Here is a 20,010-nt window from a genome sequence, read left to right on the forward strand (position 1 = left end):
ATACAATGCATTTGCATTGCATTTGATTTTTTTTTTTTTTTTTGCACCCTCAGATTCCAGATTTTCAAATAGTTGTATCTCAGCCAAGCATTGTTCATGTATCAATGGAAAGCTTATTTATTCAGCTTTCAAATTAATAATAAAAATAAATAAAAAATGTATGGGTCACATTTATGGCTACTATGATGATGATGAAGAAGAAGAAAAACAAGATGTTGACAGAAAATATAAAGGTAAGACAAAATTTTTTTAAATAAATTAAAATTATTATTAAAATTTCAATGCAAATTATTGTGTTCATCTGATTTTAATGTGTTTTATAGAATTTATTGATATAATTACTAATAAAAAATGGTAACAACTTAGTTTAGTGACCAGTTTTCACTATTAACTAGTTGCTTATTAGCATGCCTATTATTAACATATTGCCTGCACATATTCTGCATATCTATATTTTCCCTTACTCTTACCTCATACATAAATTTAACAACTATCTTAATAACTATTAAAAAGCAAATTGGGAGTTTATTGAGGCAAATACTGTATAGTTAATAATATAGTGAGAATTGGTCCCAAATCTTAAAGTGTGACAAAATAAATAAAATCAAACAAAATAAAAGCTTCAATCAATGAAGAAAATGAAAACACAGTCATTTTATTATCTTTTATTATACTTTTTTTGTTTTGTTTATTATATAGTTTTTAATTGAATTTTATTATCATACATATTAAGTTCCAATATACATCTGCTGCACAAAAAAAGATGTTTTAAAAATCATATGACAAGACATTAGAGTTTACCTTGACTGCTAAACAAATATTCAAGTACAATTCTAATCTCTCAATGATATTAAATTCTTGTTATTAATATCAACAGTCACTGTAATTGAATTCACTGAACTACTATAAAACACACAACCACAATAATGCACCAAAACCTCTGTAAGTTCAGAGCAGAAAATATACAGCATCTCTACTCCATACGTCTTCATCTGTCATCAGCAGACACGGGTTCATTTTTATGACATATGGTGGGAAAGCTCTCACTGGGTCAACTGACAGGTTCATATGAGAGTGTGTGAATGGCGTCGTTGTGTGTGATGAGGTGAGACCCTGGTGTTGTGAAGAAGCCGTACCCTTTCACCACGGCGGCCTGATTCACAACACCAGCTGCCCTGCCCCATCTTCGAAGTCTGAACACATTCATTTATCAACATCTTCCTCTATGCGGATCCACCTGTCAATCAAAAAAATACAAATAAAAAATCACATATGCACCCTGGACTGATATTAGTCAACTGTACTGCATCATATTTAGATAAAACTACAATTTAAACACAACTGATGCAGTCAACTTTTTGCTTTTGATTGTAGCATTTAAAACATTTTCTGTAAAGCAGCTCTGAAACTATTTGTATTGTGAAAAGTGCAATACAAATAAACATAAATCGAACTGAACATAGCAATATATTCATACACTTTAAAACAATCCATAAAAATAGGACATTACCTGTTTCATTACCTGTATTTTGAATTGTGCACTGAATTGCATAATGTTTTAGAGTTGATGGAAATGTTTGTAAAATGAATGCATCATGTATTGGCAGAAAATTATAAGTACATTTTCTGTGTGTGTGTGTGTGTGTGTGTGTGTGTGCCTGTGTGTTTACACTATAGGATGTGCTTAAAGAAATACAGAGATGCACTTATAAATTTAGTTGATTTAAATTTCAGAATTAGCAAAAGTGATGTTTTTCATTTTCTTGAATGTTTTATATTTTATTTGAGACTTTTTAATTGTTGCAGAACAAACAAAACTAATTTCAAAATAATGTAAGTTAATTAACAAAAATAAAAATATTCAATATAAGTTTTGCATTCTTTAAGAAATTAATATTTCACAATAAATATTGCTGAAATAGTAGCAGTGAAAGGGCTGTATTATTTTAAATAAAATATTTAAAAAATATATTATGCACCTTTTCCTACTGGAACATGGCTGATTAATGCAAATTCATTCATTCATTCATCCATCCATCCTTTTTTTTTTTTTTTAGAGAATATCTAATATTTAGTTTAAGCTAAGGTTTTTCGTAAAATTAATTAATAGACACACAATAATGAGCATTTCAGGTTTCAGTATATTTCTGTAAGTATTTATCCATCCATTCATCCGTCCGTCCATGCATCCATCGGTTTCTTTTTTTTTTTTGGTCTGTGTCTAATATTTAGTTTGAATTGAAGGTTTTGTGTAAAATTAATTAATAGTCACATAATATTCTGCGTTTCAGGTTTCAGTATATTTCTGTAAGTATTTATCCATCCATTCATCTGTCCATCCATCCATCCATCAATCCATCCATCTTTTTTTTTCGGTCTGTCTCTAATATTTAGCTTGAACTAAAGATTTTGAGTAAAATGAAATAATAGTCAAATAATAATCTGCGTTTCAGGTTTCAGTATATTTCTGTAAGTATTCATCCATTCATCCGTCCGTCCGTCCATTCATCCACACTGTAAAAAGCCAATTTAAAATTTTAAGGCAACCAGCTTCAGCAGATTTTTGAGTTTTCTCAACTTGTCGTTTTAAGTTTATACAACAAAAATAACTTTTTTTTTTTTTTTTACACTGCATCCATCCATCCATCTTTATTTCTATCTTTCTAATATTTAGTTTGAACTAAAGATTTTGAATAAAATTAATTAATAGTCAAATAATAATCTGCTTTTCAGGTTTCAGTATATTTCTGTAAGTAGTCATCCATCCATCCATCCATCTTTTTTTTTTTCAGTCTGTCGCTAATATTTAGTTTGAACTAAAGATTTTGAGTAAAATGAATTAATAGTCACATAATAAGCTGCGTTTTTTGTTTCAGCATGGTTGAAGAAGCTGTTAATATACCACGTCACATGCAACATAAAAAATGACCTCACATTACAAAGCACTCTGCGTGACCTGCAGAACAAAAGGCGCAATTACTGCGTTCACCACACTGGGGAATGTTGACTTCCTGATAATTCTATCCCGGTTACAGGAGAGCCTCCAGGGTAGAAGTCTTATGAGTGTGGCGCTTATGTTTCTGATTTCAGTTCAAAGACTTAAGTGAGTTGAACTAATGCAGTAGAGTGTTTTTTTTTTTTTTCCGCAGGAAAATGACTATTTCCTGTGACTCTATTATTTGCCTATTCTGCTATCCCATCTCTATGCACCGCAGGTTAATCCATGTTAATTCCTTCACAGATGAACATGTCACAGCACATATAATATCCAGACAATACGTTCCCCTTCTAATCCTGTTTCATCAGCTCGCATGCCCTTTATGGTCAATCTAATTGCGACAAAGCCCACATAAGGGCTTTTGAGCCAAGAACTTCTTTAAGGTTTCAATTAAAGGCCGAGAGAGGCAGGAGATTTCTGGATGTCTGCCAGTGTCCTTCAAACACAGACTGTCACAGCGCACAGCCGAAGCCATAAAAAGAATAAAACAAGGCATGTGTGTGAGGAAAATACACGAAAACTGTATGCGCATTAAAAAGAGACATGTGACCCGTCTTTGAGACATGCAGAAATAATCATGCCCTCTTTCTACTCGCTGCCAGCAGTCTTTGAGGATTTTAATACCCTTATTGAAGTGCAGAGTTTAATTTTCAAATTGACCTCAATGATTTGTGTGCAGCTGTGTAGCTTTCACCTCAACAGTGTCATTGTGCTAGTGACAGATTTGAATCTTTTGAAAATGAAGGGAATCAGATGGGACAGCGGCAAACTAATACATCAAAAACAATGTGAGGCTTTTGATACTTGATGTGTATATAACAGTATAATACTTAATAATACAGTTTGTGTACGGTTCAAGTGGTGGTCAATGCATTGACTAAAAATACATAACAATTAGCAATACATTTGTTACTGCATTTATGAATTTTAGTCCTACTTTATAATAGGTGGCCTTAATTACTATGCACTTACATTTAAATTAATCATTTGATGCAATGCACTTTTTGTGTACACGTTTTTACATTGTACTTATATTTAATATATATATATATAATACATATATAAATGGACATTATCTTTCAAGTTCAAAACATTTAACAATATTTGTGATAAATTTATTCTTTTTTTGAGGTTTTTTGTTCCTCTTTGTTATATAAAATATAAAATACATTTGAATTATATTTTAGTTATGTAAATTAGAATATTAACTATTGAACCCCAAATCATCCTCATAGACACAATAGATCTAGTAAGGAATCTCGTCTTGATATTGGAGAGTGAGTTATTTTTGCAGTGATGTTTGTGCAGCAGTGCTCTTGACGGACTGAGCTCTGGCCATTTCCTGCTGAAGCACCAGCTGTTCCTCTGACAGTCTGTCTGCTACATCAGAACCAACTCATTTATCTCACACATCCCACACACGGCCCACCGACAAAACCAAAGTCAATGTCTCATCATCATTTTTTTGTCGGAAGTTTACAGTTACATACTGTAGATATACCGTATGGATTGTATCTTCGGCTTAAACCCAAAATGTCATATTATAATGAATGCATGAAACTAATTGAATAAAATCACATTACAAAATAAATAAATAAATAAATAATAATAATAATTTTATTATTATTATTTACAGGGCAGTAGCAGATAGATCTGCAGTGGACATATCATTTGTTTCACATGCAGTGTCATTCAACACAAGAAAATATGAAAGAATATACAAAAGAATCTGCAGAATTTTGTAAAATATACATATTAGAGGCTTGTTAAAAAAAAAAAGTCGGTCACATTTTATATTAGGTGGCCTTAACTACTATGTACTTACATCAAAAAATAAGTACAATGTACTTATTGTGTTCATACTGTATTGCAAAACACTTTTGCAACTATTGAGGAGGGATACAGGTAAGGTTAGGGACAGGTCTGGTGGTATGAGTAGGTGTAAGGGATGGGTCAACAGTGTAATTATAAATGTAATTACAGAAATTAATTACAGATGTAATTATATATAGGTATTTTTAAAGATATAAGTACAATGTAAAAACATGTATGTACACAATAAGTGCATTGTACCAAATGCTTAATTCAAATGTAAGTACATAGTAGTTAAGGTCACCTAATATAAAGTGGGACCAAAAAGTCCAGTAGCAATAGATCAGTTTGGCTTATGAATACTGATCACATCACATCAGATTTACCTGATATGTTGAAAGGCAGAGCTTGATGGCACTGAAAAAATGTCCAAGTTTTATGATTATGAAATGAAAGCGTGTAGAAATGTTATGGTATAAACTTATTGGTTATTGACGGTAAGTCCTTATTCGGTGAAGAACTGTAATAGATCTAATGGGACATTTCATGTATGTTTACAGAAAAAATGATATTTAAATGTACAGCTTCATTCAAATTAAATACTCAAATTATAATTTACAGTGGAATCCGTAAATCAGCATTTTATGTTTTTTCCCCTATTAGTTATACATTAGGATTTTATGTTATGTCTTATGCTGTTAAGTGTTGTTTATTGCATTATTTTAGAGTCATGATGTGTGTTACCATGATGGTGTTTTGTATCTGAATGCATGACACTGTGCACTTTCTAGTATTTGTCTTAGCTTGTGGAAAATCTGAACTTTGATTAATTGTGTAGATCCCTATTTGCCAACATATTACAAAGGTAAAAAATAAATAAATAAACTGGTTTTATTAATGTGACTTCTCATTTCCATTCCGTCCAGGATCGGGCTCCTTAGACAGGAAACATGGTCAGTTTGTCGCACTTGTTCTGCTTGCTAAACGCTGGCCCAAACATTAATGGCTCCTGGCCGTAATTAAAGCTCTTAAGGAAATTACCCTGAGCTGAGTTCTGTGGAGGCTGCTGCGGGGGAGGACTCCATGGCACAATCCCAGCCAGCCTTGCCTCCTCAAACACGGCCGAGTTTGCATCAAAGTTCTGATAGACCGACCCATTCCTTCTGAGCTCTCCTGACAGCTAGGCTTAGTCAGCAGAGCGCTGGCCCACCCAGCTCACATTCTGGGACTTTACTTAGCAGTTTCAACATATCTCAAAGTCCCAGCAGGAAACCTAACAGAAGGATCAATCAAACAATCACAGCCACACAGAATCAGACACAGACTGGACTTGTCTGACTTGCACTGGTTTGCTGATGCTCTGCCAAAATACAACTGTGATGAAAAGATGCAATAAATATTTGAACGCTCGGTACACTCCAATATTATTCCTTCTGTTTGTGAAGTGCAGAGGATACACAATAATAACAGAACTATAATTCACTGTTAAGAAGAAATCGTTTTTCATGCGGCTGATACTGTATAAATAATTCAAGGAGAATTGAATTTTGTGTCTATGGATGCTTGTGTATGTTTACTTTGGGTTTTTACTTTAAAAATTGTACCCAGAAGAGAGCTAAGTCTGAGAAAACCATGCTGTCAGGGACATCTGGAAACAGCATCAACTTGGAAAAATAATGCATAAATGAATTGAATAAATACATGTAAAAATGCATAAATATGCAGTTTTAGAATCTTTGTTAGGGACACGCTGGTCATTTTATTAATAGAACATAGACACTTATGGTATGCAGATTTAGATAACTAAGTAGATGTGTGTGTGTGTGTGTGTGTGTGTGTGTGTGTGTATGAATTTGATGGTCATTTTAAAGGTGCCAGACAAAACGGCAATGCGGTTTATACTCTTATCACATTCACTGCAGCTGCCAAAGGCAAACTGCATAGGAAAGCGAATTGGAAAAAAATCAGTTCATCTCCCCTATACACTCTTGCAGAAGTGGCTTTGGGGTAAAAAAAATGTAATAGACATTTTAGGAGCCCAAGGATGCCATTTTGCAAAACTCAATGTGATTCATGAACGTTAATGTAATTCACTGCTAAATGTAGTTTTATTTCAAACAGTTCATCGTTAATTGCTGAGCTTCAAACATCTTAAGACATGCTACCAGTTATATGACCTGTTAACTGGTTAATGCAGTCTGGTCAGAGTAAACTGCCTGTAACGTATAGAAATACCATGCATTGAGCGTTTTGGGTTCTCACAACTGAGTGCAAATCAAATTGTCTGTGACTATCAGTCCTATCAAGCAAAGGGAAATACATGTTAATGCCAATGATAAGAAAGAAATGAACTGTGAAAATAATCTAATACCTACAGTCAGCAGATCTATTTCTTGAATCTGTTAAGCCAGAAGGCAGTTTGCTCATTACTAGTGAAATCTTGTGACGAGCTACTGGTCTGAATCTTGCTGCATACATTAAACAGCTCCAAACCACAAACACACACACAAACTGCCTTGTCTGACGGCCTTGTGATCTCCAGACTGTCAGTAAACGCATGACATGCAGTGATAGTCCCTGAGAATGTGTGCTGCGTTAAACAATGCTGCCTCTAAAAGAGACAAATCTCCCGTTTTACTTCTTCAGAAATGTTTCCCATTGTTTGGAATATAACCAGATTCTAAATATTCTAATAGAGATTTTAAAGACTAAATCTAATAACTACAACAATTAAGAAACACAATGCAGGAGGATAAATTTAAGTCAATCTGATTCCACACTGCACGACTGTTTCTCCATTTCTGTGTTCCCTGCTGTAGTCAGACAGTAAGGGACAGCCTCTAGACACAAAATGGCCGTCTTTAACACCCATTATACGCTGTTGTTCAGCGGTTAGCAATGCTAAATGCTACGTTTGCTTTCTGCTTTGTCTAATTTCGCTAATGGAAATACTAGTTTAGACTCATTGCAATTCCCAACCTATTATGCGAATTTAAATTCTCTTCAACGCATTCTGAAATGATTGAAGATAAATTCTTAAATAGATGCCTAACCGTAGGCTGGGGCTTATCTGGACCTGTCTGTATCCAGACAGGTCTGAGAGCCTGAGAGTATTTGTGTGCTGGGCAGGCGTGGCACTGCAGTCAGAAAGAGAAAAGAAAGAGAGAGAGAGAGAGAGAGAGAGAGAGATGTTTGTTTGTGTGTGTGTGTAAGAGAGCAAGATAAAAACAAATTGAGAGAGTTTCCCTTTACATTGGACCTCTTGGCAGCACAACAAAGTCATAGAGGAAAGACAGCAATGTCGCAGCACTCATAAATGCATTTTTCCTTTCCAAGGAAAGGAAGGGAAAGGAAAGTTAAAAGAATGAACAGAATAAAGAAAAGAGTACAAAACAAAAGGAATTTGCTTTGCAAGCAAAAAAAATGAGAGAGAGAGAGAGAGAGAGAGAGAGAGAGAGAGAGAGAGAGAGAATAAAAGAAAAGGCGGATTAAACTAAACAAAAATGAAAACAAAACACAAAACAAACTGAAACAACATGCATAATGCTAAACAAAACAGCAAAATCTAAAAATAAGAGAGGGAGAATAAAAGGAAAGGCAGTTCAAATGAAACAAAACTCAAAACAAAATGACACAAAACAAAAAACAGAAAGCAAAAACAAGACAAAACAACAACAACAACAAAAACAAATCAAAACAAAAAATAAAACAAAAATAAAAATAAATAAAATAAAAGCAAAATCTAAAAAAGTAAAGACAAGGAATTTGTGCTGCAGTTCGACAGACAAAAAATGCAATTTGTTCGATGACATGGCATTAATCTGAAAGGCGAGAATTACTTTTATTCAGTTATACTGCACTTCTAAGCACAAATACCATGCTAACCAAGCAGATCTACCGTTTATGTCGACCAGTTCACAAAAGCATATGAAAAAAAAAAATCCAATCATAACTCCAGACAAGCAGACCACAACTATTTATCCATTAAGTCTATTAAACCCAAATGGGAAGATCACTGGTTACATTTAACAAGTGTGATGTGATCACATTTAATTTATTTGAATTACATGTTAAATATGAAGCGGCAAAGATAATGCTTTTTTAAATGCTGGGACTCCCTACAATAAAAATATACGGTGTAATATAATTTACTCTCTGCATTAAAAATATATTACTGTGATTTTCATGTTCTACCTTATGTCCTGCTAAATTGAGCAGACGGACGGTGAGGACATTCACTGGAAATGCTTGAGAAAGTCCATTAAAGTTGTCTTCTGCTAATTAGTCCCGCTATGATTATAGGCCTCCCTGTAGAATCCACAAAATGCAAGTCATTCTGCAGCCATTCCCGTCCCCTCTTCCCCCCATCACGATCCTGCTTAATCATCATCGCTATTAAAAAATCCATAACGACAAGAATCTGTTGAGCTGCGTGGTATATGATAAAATCAGTCATCTTGTAGAAGTGGGTTTTGATTGACAGCAGACTGCAGACCCATTACTGTGGGCGGGTCAGAAGCAGATGAGAAAAGCTGCTCTAACATGATGTGCAAGGCACACAACATTAACTGCATTATGTAACGATTAGCAGTTATGCCTAATGATGGCCAATAGGTTGCTAAATGATTCCGAAATAATGTTTCAATTTAGTGCCATTAAATATCTGGTCCAACAAAGCATTTGTTCAGAGCTCTTTAGTTGTTTGGTGTGAATGTTGTAAATATGTACACTCGATGAATGGAAACATAATAGCAAACATGGAATAATGCAAAAGCAAACATCATAAAAACAACAACATGCATGTAATATAACAACAAAATGTTTTTTTTTTCAGTTTTTAACAGCTGCTTTAAAATTATTGTAGGCCTACATATATATTTCTAAACAATCTAATCATTTGTATTCAAATTGAAGTACTAAATTAAGTAGTTTTATTGAAGAAGTATAAATATAGTCCTTGTTACAGTGTAATTATACATTTAAGTACTGAGTAAAATTAATTAACTACGTACTATATGGTTAGGGTTTGGTTTAGGGTTACTTGCATGTAATTATGCATTAATTTATTGTTCTTATAATAGTAAGTACATGTAACATGTAACAAGGACACCTTCAAATAAAGTGCCCCCCATTTTTCTATCCAAATTGAATTTAGAATTAACTGTGATTTTGCTTCTTACATTTTAAAGGTCTAACAATTAAAAAATCGGAATTTGCTCTGGACATGAATGTGTTACAAAATTTGATCAACATGTTTTTTTGTTTTTTTAGCCAATAACATGTAATGCACCAAAATAAATAAATAGCTGTCAAATGCAAATAAACAAAATTTCATATTTTATATTGAGCTTGGATCAATTTGCAAAGAGACAGATGTGGAAAGGAACCTTTGAGTCAGTCACAGGAAGCAAGATTTAGCCGAAGTCTAAAAAGGCTGTGAATTTATTTGATTGATAATCTGATTACTGGTGAACACAGCGCGAGTAGAGAGAGAACGAGGAAATAAAAGAAATGAAAGGAAGCCTGCATGCTGTCGGGGTTATATTTGCTGAAAAGATCTATTGGCATGCCAGCCTGGTGCTTTCACACTATTCAAAGACACACACTCGTTCTCACACACACTGACACAATGGGCACGCGGCTACTCTTCTACCTGTCAGTCGAAACAAAGAGAGGAAAGGAAATACAACTGTGCTACACAAACAGACACCGCTGCTGCTGCAAAGCTGGGGCAGCCGAAAGCATGACAAAGCAAAAAGAGGATCATTTATTCACAAGGAGTATTAACATAGACCATTTTTCATCTGCTATTTTACGAACACATTTGATTAACTAGATTTATAATGAATGCGTACTTTCAATGTTTGTTTGTTTTTTTGAATGTAACATAGTTTTACTATAAATTTGTTTTGTCTTGTGCCTAAAACACTTCAGAAAAGCTAACATTAAATGATTTAAAGCTAAAAATGTTTTTTTTTTTTTTACAAATATATAACATTTTAAATTATATTATATGTGATGCTGGAAGTCGCTGGGGTATATTTGTAGCAATAGTCAAAAATATATTGTATGGGTCAAAATTATTGATTTTTCTTTTACGCCAAAAATCACTAGGACATTAAGTAAAGGTCATGTTCCGTGAAGATATTTTGTAAATTTCCTACTGTAAATATATCAAAATGTAAGTTTTGATTAGTAATATGCATTGCTAAGAACTTCATTTGGAGCTTTAAAGGTGATTTTCTCAATATTTAGATTTTTTTGCACCCTCAGATTTCAGATTTTCAAATAGTTGTATCTCTGCAAAGTATTGTCTGATCCTAACAAACCATACATCAATGGAAAGCTTATTTATTCAGCTTCCATATGCTGTATAAATCTCAATATCGAGAAATTGACCCTTATGACTGGTTTTGTGGTCCAGGGTCACGTATAAACATTATATTAATATAAATGTATAACTATCAGTGAGAACTTAAATCACAATTATATAACAATTTGAGAGTGTGTTGCAGTCAAAAATGATATAATGAAGATATATGAGTCATCACATTTGTACAGTAAAAAGAGAGTTATTTTTTTTCATTCTGTATTAGCTTTAAAATGACTGAAACTATAAGCACAGTTTGAGTTTTAGTGGCATTTAACATATTTCCAGCTGCTCTTCATAATGATGTAAACATGAAAAACAAGAAGACAATTTTATATAATTTAATGAGATAATGCATTAAAATATGAGCAAAACGAGATATGATTATTGCGATATACTTACACTTTAGAGAGTCCACCCGGTGTTGTGTAACATCATTCAGGAAGCGCCATTCTGACTGCTGCAAGAAAACACAGGGCACATTATTATTTAAAAATGATTGTGGTTTTGGAGACTAAAATATCAGCCACTGAGAAATTACACAATTATACTGAATTATAAAACAGCAAACAAATCAAAACTAATGTATGGGCAAGAAAAGGAAAAGATTTGTTATAATTTCTTTCAAATTTATTTGAAAAGTGATGAACTCTAATTAAAAATTGAAATGTCAATTTCAGTTTTTAAAGGGAGATTCAGTTAACTGGTTCTAAATAGAAGGTTAAATTTGCATGAAATTATTTAGAAATGCAGTACAGGAATTCTGAACGCTTTAGGAAAATCTGTGAGACAGCATTTCTAATCTAACACACACACATATGAATACACACTTCCACACACACACACCCTCCCACAAGCTCAGCATGTTATAGCGAAAGTTAATTCAGGACTAAAAGGGGGGACAAAATATATTTTAAACATATAACAATGTGATCGCTCGGTCAGCGCGGACTGAGAGTGATAGAGAGTGATAGAGTGATAGAAGCAAACAAACAGAAATGTAAGACAGTAGAAGAAGACAACAGTGTACTTCTGGCTTCATTCATGAGGGGGAGGGTCAACCGCAGCCAGACTCGTTTTTCAAAGTTATCAGTGTCATTAATCACCTGGCTCACACTCGGGCTCGATATCAGATTTAAGCCATATGATTACACTCATTGATTGAGCGGAGGTTTTCTCCAGCTGCCTGCTTGCTGCTGTTCCGGCCCGATTGTTTATTAATTGACTAACCGATTCAAGGACAAAAGCTGACAAACTGGACCATGAATAATTCTCCCTTCACTTGCACTGCTGGGATCACATGAACTAGTCAGGCGATAATGATCATGAAGAAAAGAATCACTCTCACCGACTTATGATTTGTGATCATGTGACACTGGATGCAGCAATGAAACATCTTATCATGACTGAATATGAAATATTGTTTTGTGTTTCCAGAGAAATCCCCTAAAATGTCCCCTCCAAGAGAGCATCACTTCTGTTTGGTAAATCATTTACAGCTAACAGAAGTGAAATATTTAGAAATCATTTTCATACATATTTATTTTAAGTATTGATTTTGTTAAATGAATTTAAAATAAATAAATCTTTTTATAAAACTGAATATTTGCACATTGCTTTTTAAACTGACTAGATCATTAGTATATTTAGTATGTTTGGTTTTCAACTGTTTAGTTTGTTTTTAGTGTTTATTAAACATCTAAAAATGACGGATATATAGCTTATGCATAATCCTTAAATATATATTTTTTTATTACTGATTTTGTCAAATAAATACATAGATTTTTTTGTAAACCTGAACATTTGCACATTTTTTTAATTTTTATTTGTATGTTTGACAGGGAGAAATGACTTATGCACACAGATTTGATCTTTAGCTGATGTAAAAAGTGTAAAAATTATATTTATACATTTTTACAGTATTGCTGATTTTGTCAACTAACTAACTAACTAACTAACTAACAAAGAAACTAAATAAATAAATAGATTTTTACATTTTTATACAGCTGAACATTTTAACACTGATTTTTAAACGTTTGTATAATTAATGGTTTTTTTTTTTGCAGATTTTGCGTTCGTTAAAAAACCTAAAGATGACAGAGATATGATTATACATAATCTGTGGCTGATGTACAAAGTGAATTATTTATTATTTAATTAAGATTGAATTAATTAAATTATTAATGAATAAATTACATTTATTTTTCATTTTATTACTGGCTTTAATTGATTGATTGATTGATTGATTGATTGATTGATTGATTGATTGATTGATTGATTGATTGATTGATTGATTGATTGATTGATTGATCGACTGATAGATTTTGAGATGATAGATTTAGACTTTTTGATTGATTTGTATAAGCAACTATTTTTTGTCTATATGTCTACATCTGATGCAAAAAGTGAAATGTATATTCATCTTAATTGTATTATGTATTGATTATATGTTTTACATTATATGTAAAATAACATAAAAATAAATGAATAAATAAATAAATATTTAGTTCACAATCTAGTTTTTAATCAAGCTAAGAATTTTCTGATCTTAGTATGTATATTTCTGAACTGCCACTGAACAAGGTGACGGCTGTAGGCACACACAGCATGAAACACACACACACACACACACACACACACACACACAGTAGAGCTCAGCACAGCAGCTCGACTGTCTAGCACAGCTGCTTTTCCTCTATGAGGCACACGCATGTTGATTATTTCACAGAAGGCCATTAGTGACTTTAAAAGATCATTTGTGGTGTGGGCTATGGGCTGATAGATGGCTAAATGTACAGTACATTAACCTTCTCTCTTTCAGATAATTGCTGGCTTCCTGCATGCTGATTCAATCTGCGAGGCTTCGGTTCTTGCACTACAGGAAATAGTATTCCTTGAGCAGATATTGTTTTATAGAGTATTATGATTTATTCATGAGTATAATTGTGTTGATTATAAAAATGAGTATGTTAACATAATTATTTTAAGGACAAGGATATGACTGATGAATTTGACTAACGTTTTTGTCTTTTTTTATAGAAAGAAAATTAATAAAATGAATGAATAAATGAATGAATGTGATTTAGTCATTGACAGCAAAAAGCAAAATGAAAGAAAGGGCATTTTCACAGCGACAATTTCAATTAATTCCATCACACTGATGATTTTAATTGAGATCTTCAGAGATATTTCCCGAACAGAGACGAGAACCGCTTACAGCTCCCTCTAAGCTGATCAAAGAATATCTGTCCAGTACTTTTTAAAATTAGGATGGGAAATTGGAGCAGCAAAAAAGGAGACTTTAATTTTACAGAATTATTGTGACGCCCAGGGGCATGGACCAAATGATTGCTGCCTGTTCTAAATTGTGTAAAAATATAGTTTGCCATACGGACTAGGCCGTCACTGCTGCTACTGGGGCAACCTGTATCATTATCTAGATCAACACATTGCTCTACATAAAGAGTGACTGAGAGTGTACTACGCTCTCAGAAATAAAGGTACAAAAGCTGTCACCGGGGCGGTACCTTTTCAAAAGGTACATGTTTGTACCTAAAGGGTCCATTTTGGTACCTTAAAGGTACATATTAGTACTTAAACTGTACATATTTGTGAACCTTTTGAAAAGGTAGCACCCCAGTGACAGCTTTTGTACCAAACCGAAGAAAGTGTCACCGAGGAGACAAATGCTAAGAGAAACAACCGAAGACACGCATGCCAAGAGTGTTAAAGACAGAACTGACAAAACGGTTGCAATTACCATTTTAAACCTGCTTTTTTTCTCTCTCTCTTCCCTCATCTGCCTCCCCTTCCAGAGCCCCCCACACTCAAGGGATTATTTTTTTTATTTTATGTCTGCTGTTAAGTTATATTCCGCTCTGGCAGGACTCAAGTGAAGTCTGTCTCTGAAAGAGGGAATTAAGAAAATCGGAATGGATAAATTGTGAGTACATGCTTTTGAACGTGTGTGTGTGTGTGTGTGTGTGTGTGTGTGTGTGTGTGTGAAAGGCAAAGGCACACAAAATGTATTTTATCAGATTTTCACTTTACTAAAGCTGGTGTTCATATGTAAAAACACTAAGGTGGCCATATTGGTTTCACCATCAAAATAATCAATTATTAGGTTGTTTCATCTGATTTTTTTTTTTCTGAAGTTTTATTATTATTATTATTTATAGATTTAACTTTTGAATTGTTTCTTGAATTGTTATAATTTTTTGTAATTGAAATGTTGTCATTGTCTTGTCATTTTACATTTATTTTTTAGTACTTTTGCTTCAAAATTAAATTATGAAAATTATATCATAAAAATATTGATTGCTTTTTTAATAAGCTATGATTATCATGAAAGAGATTATCATAAACCAATTAAATAGTCATAGTGTGAAAATGAATATCAATAATATCATCGTTATACCCCCACAACTAACAATTTTGCAAGTAATTTATTTTTATTTTTTTTCAAAAAGTGAATATATTTGTTGTTAAGAATACAATGACAGTGAAGAGAATATTTGAGATGAAAGATACACATCCAATCACAATTATTACAATTATTACTTTTTAAGTCAAATTTAAGTGTGATAATGTGATTTAATGTTGTGTATTTAGGATAGCTATGAAAATAGCTTTAGTAAGACAAAGGAATCTGGCTTTTGTTTAAAAAAAAAAAATTATAATAATAATTGTTATCAAACACAAAATATATTTTAAGATGTGATGAAAAATGCCAATGACAAAAATGACAGAAGGCTTCTGTGATGCATATAATGCCACTGCTGGACATTGTTAGTGGACAAATTAATACTGACAGTGTGAAAAGTCAGTATCTAAATGTCCACAGGGCCAAAAGTGTTCACATCTGGAAAATAAATTAACCTAGATAGATAGATAGATAGATAGATAGATAGATAGATAGATAGATAGATAGATAGATAGATAGATAGATAGATAGATAGATAGATAGATAAAACGCTTTTCAAAAAGGTTATAAATTGATTTGCATTTTAATGAGTGAAATAAGTATTTGATCCCCTATCAATCAGCAAGATTTCTGGCTCCCAGGTGTCTTTTATACAGGTAAGGAGCTGAGATTATGATCACTCTCTTAAAGGGAGTGCTCCTAATCTCAGTTTGTTACCTGTATAAAAGACACCTGTCCACAGAAGCAATCAATCAATCAGATTCCAAACTCTCCACCATGGCCAAAACCAAAGAGCTGTACAAGGATGTCAGGGACAAGATTGTAGACTTACACAAGGCTGGAATGGGCTACAAGATCTTCGCCAAGCAGCTTGGTGAGAAGGTGACAACAGTTGGTACGATTATTCGCAAATGGAAAAAACACAAAATAACTGTCAGTCTCCCTCGGTCTGGGGCTCCATGCAAGATCTCACCTCGTGGAGTTTCAATGATCACGAGAACAGTGAGGAATCAGCCCAGAACTACACGGGGGCAGCTGGGACCATAGTCACCAAGAAAACAATTGGTAACACACTACGCCGTGAAGGACTGAAATCCTGCAGCACCCGCAAGGTCCCCCTGCTCAAGAAAGCACATGTACAGGCCCGTCTGAAGTTTGCCAGTGATTCAGAGGAGAACTGAGTGAAAGTGTCGTGGTCAGATGAGACCAAAATCCAGCTCTTTGGCATCAACTCAACTCGCCGTGTTTGGAAGAAGAGGAATGCTGCCTATGACCCCAAAAACACCATCCCCACCGTCAAACATGGAGGTGGAAACATTATGCTTCGGCGGTGTTTTTCTGCTAAGGGGACAGGACAATTGCACCACATCAAAGGGATGATGGACGGAGCCATGTACCGTCAGGGCATTGAAGCCAGCCAGGGCATTGAAAATGGGTCGTGGATGGGTATCCCAGCATGACAATGACCCAAAACACACGGCCAAGGCAACAAAGGAGTGGCTCAAGAAGAAGCACATTAAGGTCCTGGAGTGACCTAGCCAGTCTCCAGACCTTAATCCCATAGAAAATCTGTGGAGGGAGCTGAAAGTTTGAGTTGCCAAACGTCAGCCTCGCCACTTTAATGACTTGGAGAGGACCTGCAAAGAAGAGTGGGACAAAAAATCCCTCCTGAGATGTGTGCAAACCTGGTGGCCAACTACAAGAAACATCTGACCTCTGTGATTGCCAACAAGGGTTTTGCCACCAAGTACTATGTCATGTTTTGCGAAGGGATCAAATACTTATCTCACTCATTAAAATGCAAATCAATTTATAACTTTTTTGAAATGCGTTTTTTCGTACAAAATCAGCAGGGGATCAAATAATTTTTTCCCTGCTGTAGATAGATAGATAGATAGATAGAACAATGTTTTCCTTCTATTCCAGTTCCTGCAGTAAGAATTCATGGAAAGGAAGCATCTGTTATCCTCAAGCAGCGAATGTAAAATTGCTGACAGTTTGTGGCTAAGTTTGGGCCCAGCAGCAGAAAATCCCCCACCGAGGAGGTATGGGTGTGAAATCCATTTAAGACTGCCGCGGGCGCAAGCAATGTCATCCTGTAGAAAACAGGCTCTGCAAACTAGTGCTACAAGCCCTTTGTGTGTCACTCTATCACTACTGTGCAGAGTAGAGCATGATCTAATGTGTTTGATGGCTGAACGGATGAACTGTGAAGTTTAGTTGTGCAGCAGACAAATATGAATGTGCGATTGTTTTTTTATACGGTGAGGAGAAAGGGTCAGCGAAGAGCCAGAGAGAGAGCGCAGAACAGAATTACTTCAAAGCTGCGGTTATTCAGGTCTTGCTGTCTATTAAAGCACACATATTAAGAGCGCATGAAGAGCTCTTCTCTGGATTATAGAGCCACAGCAATTCAGGTTTCACAGCAACCGTTTCCGAAATCTGCTCTGATCCTCGCTCCACACACGCTTTGCACGAACACGCAGAAGAACAGTTCAATGGCATATCAACATTGATTTAGTACAAAATGTTCATCTTTGTTACCTGATGTCCGTATTTTTTTGCCTCGAGTGTACATTTTCATTATTACCATCACAGTTTGTCTCCTGGCATTCCATGAAAAATGCCAATTATCCTCATGTCATAATCCCAGTGTCGACACACTCATGATGCCGACAGCACACTAATGCCATGTAACTAATCCTCTTATACACTGGCAATGCAATTTCAATGCATAAATATTGACTGTTTTTACCATTTTCATTTCCATTATTCATAAATGACAAAGCAGAACTCTTTGGGATTTGGCAATGCACATTTATGAAGTCCAAGAACAGTATTTTGAGGAATAAAAAACAGTCGCACAGACCAGTAACCCAACATCTTAGAAGAAAACAGGCAATTTTTCAAATTTCCGACATAGTTGCGTGAAAAAGTTTAAAAGGAAATGGCTCTCGGTGTAGAAAAAGCATCTTTTTATTTAAATTACGTTTTGAAGTGTGTAATTTCTAATCTTAAACCAACCCAATCTCACAAGAAATGTGGAAAATTTTACATTTGGGAGAACTGGTGGCAAATTCGTATGATTTGATCTGTAAGAAAATGTATTACTTTTTGAAAAAAAGTAAGCATGATGCTCCACCCCTAAACCCAACTCTCAGTTGGCCCTAAGTGAAAACACATGAATGAAATTATACAAATTTATACAAATTCGCAACAATGTAAAATAGCTATGAATTGCCATGAGAGTATGTTGACGTGAGCTGGTGGTGGCACTATCTTCATATCTGACCAATGGCATTTGGTAAGAATGTTTAGTTTAATTTGGGAACCAATTCTCACTATTAACTAACTATTAACTATGAATTTTGCCTCAGTAAACTCGTAATGTTCTGTTTATTAATAGTTAGTAAAGCAGTTATTACATTTAGGTATGGGGTCAGATTAAGGGCTCTAAAATGTGGTAATGCAGAATAAGGCATTAATATGTGCTTTATACTGTAAGTACTAATAAGCAACTAGTTAATAGTGAAAATTGGTCCTTAAAAAATTCTACCTTTAAAAATGAAAAACACAAAAGCTTACTAAATAGTCCCAATTAATTCCAACAAAAGATGTCGGATAAATTTCACTCATTTTAGGCTTTCTCCCCTCCCTGCTCAACTGAGAAACTGAATATTACATCAATTTCACTATCCCAATTTCCCTTGACATCTGTTAGGCACGCTGTCTTGGGCGGAAAAAGTAGCTGCTACTGAAGATAAAATCTAGTAAATCTTCAGCAGTTTTAACAGGGATTTATAGTGTGATTTACGCTCCTGACCCTTTTGTAGCATGCTAAGCTTTAGAAATGAAAGTACGGGGAGTGGATGGGAGGGGGAGGAGAGAGATGAACTGAGGGGAGGGATGGAGTGAGTTCATACGAGGCTGAGTCTACAGTTCAAGCCAAATTCTTCCACTCCACTGAACACTGAACCGATGACTCCGTGAACTACAAAGCATTGAGAAATATGGTGAAGGACTGCGAGTAGTGTACTCGTATATTTCATTTAAAGTGGATGCCATCATCAGACCTGACTTGTCGATTTTGTAAGGGAGGGTACAACTCTGTGTTTTGGACTTGTGTCAGAAATGATTCATCATGTAATTATATTGCATACATGGATAATGAGATTAAATATACACTTTAAAATACACCGAATAAAGAATGCAAATACACAACATTTACATCATATTCATCTTAGAATAAAACTGTTTTATTTGTTTGGCACATGGACATAGTTTGGCAGCGGAATTTTCATACATTTTGAAACATTGTAGTCCATTACATTCCTTCCTAGGAGAATAATTGTGAATCTGCATTGTCAGACAAAGCGAAACATGCAAGTCAACTGGACCAAAACGCAA

This window comes from Onychostoma macrolepis, chromosome 16 (genome assembly GCF_012432095.1).
Source record: "Onychostoma macrolepis isolate SWU-2019 chromosome 16, ASM1243209v1, whole genome shotgun sequence".
NCBI lineage: Eukaryota > Metazoa > Chordata > Actinopteri > Cypriniformes > Cyprinidae > Onychostoma > Onychostoma macrolepis.